The sequence below is a fragment of the Ursus arctos genome, unplaced genomic scaffold (genome assembly GCF_023065955.2).
Source record: "Ursus arctos isolate Adak ecotype North America unplaced genomic scaffold, UrsArc2.0 scaffold_5, whole genome shotgun sequence".
Lineage (NCBI taxonomy): Eukaryota > Metazoa > Chordata > Mammalia > Carnivora > Ursidae > Ursus > Ursus arctos.
Genome location: NW_026623067.1, coordinates 43,971,045 through 43,975,777, shown reverse-complemented (window position 1 = coordinate 43,975,777; position 4,733 = coordinate 43,971,045).

Sequence of the window (4,733 nt, the reverse complement as noted above, 5' to 3'; positions counted from 1 at the left end):
CTTTAAATATTTTATGTCTTTGTACTATAGATAGGGCTCTTTTTTTTTTTTTTAAGACTTTATTTATTTATTTGACAGAGAGACAGCCAGTGAGAGAGGAAACACAAGCAGGGGGAGTGGGAGAGGAAGAAGCGACTCCCAGCGGAGGAGCCTGATATGGGGCTCGATCCCAGATCGCTGGAATCACGCCCTGAGCCGAAGGCAGACGCTTAACGACTGCGCTACCCAGGCGCCCCTAGATAGGGCTCTTTAAAGAGCATGTAATTTTGGATTTTTTGCTTGTTTTTTCCCAGTGTGCCAATTTTATTTTTTAACTGATGTATTTAATTTAATTTAATTTAATTTGATGAAACATAATGTAATTACTGATATTTGAATTTATATCTACTACCTCATTATATATTTTCTGCTTGCCCCAAGAGTTCTATATTAGTTTTTTTTTTCCTTTTCCTTCCTTAATTTCTTTTGGATTAACAGGAATTTTTTTTGTTATTATTTTTAAAGATTTATTTATTGGACACCTGGGTGACTCAGTCGGTTAAGCGTCTGCCTTCAGCTCAGCCCAGGATCCTGGGATTGAGTCTTGCATCAGGCTCCCTGCTCAGCGGGGAATCTGCTTCCCCCTCTCCCTCTCTCCCTCCCCCCTGCTCATGCTCTCTCACACTCTCAAATAAATAAATAAATAAATAAATAAATAAATATCTTTTAAAAAATAAATAAAAATTTATTTATTTATTTTAGAGAGCTAGAGCACAAGTGGGGAGAGGGGCGGAGGGAGAGGTAGACCAGCAGACTCCCCACCGAGTGGGGGGGACCCCAACATGGGGCTCTATCCCAGGACCCTGAGATCATGACCTTGGCCAAAATCAAGAGTTGGATTCAACTAACTGAGCCACTCAGGCACCCCAATAGGAAATTTTTAAAATCATTTAATTTCTTCTCTCTGTTAACTTAGCAGTTACAAACTCTTTATTTTATTCTTTCAGTGCTAACCTAGTCATTGTAACATAGTCTTGAGTTATCAAAGCCTGACTTTAATCCATCTGTCTTCCTCCTAGTCCTTAAAACCATATTTACCCCTGGAATTCTAGAACTATATGCTATTATTTTTGTGAATAATTATGTGAAAATTTTTCTGATCCATTCATTGTATTTTTTTTAAAGAGTTACTGTGTTTGGGATTAGTATCCCCAGGCTACTATGTTCTATCTAGCTAATAGATAGAACAGAATGAGTACTTTTTAAGCCGTATGCTGTTCTTCCCTGTAATATGTAATGATGGCTCACACAGACTGCGTAAATATTCCCAAGAAATATTCAAATTTTAAAGTTGTCTGTGTTAATTTAGATTTGCCCAGATTTTTATCACTTTCCTGTTCCTTATTTCTCTCTTGTATCATTTTCTTTCTGCCTGAAGAATACTCTTCAGAATTTTCTTTAACACCCATTTGAAATGTCTTTATTTTACCTTCATTCTTAAGATATTTTCAGTCAATACAGGATTCTCATTTGACAGTTACTTTCTTTTAACAGACTGAAAGTATCATTCCACTGTCTTCTGCTCCTCATTTCAGCTGTCAGTATAACTGCTGTTCTTTGGCAGGCTGGCCATCTATTCTGCTCTGACAGCTCTTAAGATTTTCTCTTTATCTTTGATTCTTGCTGATACTTATTGGACCTCTTGAATCTATGGATTGGTACGCTTCATCAATTCCGGGAAAAATTTAGCCATTATCTCTTTAAATACTGCCTCTGCCCCATTCTGTCTCTTGGATCCTTCTGTGGCTCCACTGAACATACACAGATTTTAATGCGGAATCATCGATGTCTTCTCCTGCATCTTGCATCATTTTTCATCTCTTGATCTCTCCGTGGTTTTGACCTGTCTTTAATTCACTGATTCTCTCTTCTATTGCACCTAGACTGCCAGTGAGCACATCTTTTTATTTCTTAATTTTGGTTGCTAGTCCTTCTCAGTTCTGTAATTTCTATGTCACTCTTTATATTTTAAGGTTGCCTTTCAAAATTTTCAAGCTCAATTTTTATCTCCTTGCATTAGGTAACCATAGTTGCTTTATAGGACCTTTCTGGTGATTACAATACTTGAAGACTTTATGTTTCTGTTGTCTCTTGGTTCTGCTGGTTTTTCACAAATGCTCTCTTGTCTCCTCATGTCACCTTTGAATGTGTGCTGAGCATGGTATTTCAATAATCGTTAGTAGAAATCATTTCAGTGTTGCATGTCAATTTTCTTTTGCTTTTCCCAGTCTTCTGTGAGTAATAGCAATCTGGGATTACCTTAATCTAAATTTGGAGTTTGAGATTTTCTGGGTCATGTAGATGACTCACAGCCAGGCTGTCATTTAGTTTTACTTTATCTTTTCTTTAAGTATGCAGCACTCTTGAGGTCCCAGCCCAAAGCAAGGACAGTTTACCTGGATCCCAGCTTTTTCCTTTCTAGTCTCATTAATCTATCAAAAACTCAGGTGCCCGTGTGGCTCAGTTAAGCATCTGCCTTCGGCTCAGGTCATGAATTATCCCAGAGTCCTGGGATTGAATCCCCCATCGGGCTCCCTGCTTAGTGGGGAGCCTGCTTCTCCCTCTACCCTCTTACCCCTGCTCATGATCTCTCTCTCTTTCTCTCTCTCTCTCTCACCCTCTCTCTCAAATAAATAAATAAATAAATAAATAAATAAAATCTTTAAAAAAAGGAACAGCAACAACTCAGTTCAGCTTCTTGGCCATCTCTCCTGAATTAGCAAATGCCATCAAACCAAAAGCCCCTGACTGCTCTGTGTTCTTGGTTCTGGGTTCCTATTTCTCCCCAAATCTCAGCTAGGAATTCTTTATAGATCTCTTTTGTTCTTTAGTGCCTTTTAAAACTTGGAATTTTTTTTTTTTTGCAGTCTTTTTAAGTTGTCTTTATTGGTTGAGGGTTGGTCAGAATTATCTGATCTGCCATTAATTAATGAGAATCCCCAATATTCTTAAACATTTATCATTTTTCCTACTATAAATTTCTTTATAACTGAAAAAGGGATTACCTGCTTCTTTAGATTGTTTCAAGTGAATTGATGAATGCAGAGCCCTGAGAATAGTATCTGGTAGTGAATATTCGATATAAATATAAATATTGTTTTTCCTAACATTATTGCTGTTTGCTAAAAATACCTCCTAAAAAATGAGGTTGCCTGGGTGGCTCAGTCAGTTGAGCATCCAACTTTTGATTTTGGTGCAGGCCATGATCTCAGGGTCATGAGATCGAGCCCCCCCACCCATCGGGCTCCACCCTGTGGGGAATCTGCTTGAGATTCTCTACCTCTCCCTTTGCCCCTCCCCCCCTTATGGGCACGCGCTCTTTCTCTCTCCCTCTCTCTCTCAAATAAGTAAGTAAATCTTTAAAATGGTGAAAAACAATACCTCCTAAAAAATGGAGCTTTGATGTTAATGAAGGTTCACACTTGCAAAAAGACTTAGTTTGCAAACTATCAAAAAAGTTAAACAAATGTTAAGCAATTTTGTATTAGTGTAATAAAGATATGCTAATTCTACCATCCTTAAAGTGAAAACAAAGCTGGGCCAGCTGCATTATATCACTCCTGGCTAGAAATATTTTAACTATAAAATGTCACAAATTTATACAATATATTATCAATATTCAGGATGGTGTGGTTTATTTTTGGAGATGGGCAGTTTTGATAGTTCCCTATACTCACTTTCCTGCCCTCCTTGTGCGCATATTTCTGAATTGTTAGCCATATTACTTAAAGAAGTCCTGTCTACCTAGAACTACTTGGTTTTATGAAATCAGCATAACAAAGATTATTTATTTCAACATTCAGAATTCTCAAAAGGGTTATTGCTTAAGATTTCACTTGAGAAAGAAAATGGGAAGTGTCTACATTTGAAGCTGAAATGTGTGCCCTTCCATTTTTGCTTTTAAACATTCACAGATGTGTCCACTATTTCCCTCAGAGTGGGAGGGGTGGGTGCTAGGTGCTGTGTGGTTATGGTGTCTAAATTAAGATGGATGAGGGAGCAACCGAGTGAAGCATCCAATTCCTAGTTTTAAAATGTCTCCTCCCCCTCCACTAACTGATATTGGCAAAGCAATTTTATGATGCGAGAAAGCCACACAAAGAAATGTGCGTGAAGCCTTGTGTACGTATTATTAGTGGAAAGACTTTAAAATTTGTTTCCCCTCCTTCATGTTCCTATTGTTTCAACAGATTCATATGATTTTACAAGGGACTATATGCAAAATATGATCTTTTCATACCAAAATTTAAAAAAAAAGAAACAGGACTTTATAAAATGATGGATAAAAAGGCCTATCTAATCAAATCTTGTCATTTAACAGATGCTGAAACTGAGACCTAGGGAACATAAATTGCTTTATCATAAATAAACTTGACCAGATCCCTTCCCTGGGCTGACACAAACCCAGTGGGAATCTTGATCTTGTGGGCCTTCAGTTATTTCCTGGAGTAGCTGCAAAGCATGACTTCTGCAGATGAGTGTGGAGTGTAACCAAAAAGGTCAGCCCAGAACAGGAGGAGAGTTTCAGACATAGGCTGATAGTAGGTGTGCAGTTGAAAAGCCGAGACAAAGCCAAAGATCAGAACAGGGAGGATTCGAATCAGCAAACAAAGTTCAATGTGAAAACACGGCATATATTTTTGAAATCTAAATTATGGATAAAGCAAGTTTCCTTGAAGAATGTTCTAAATGGC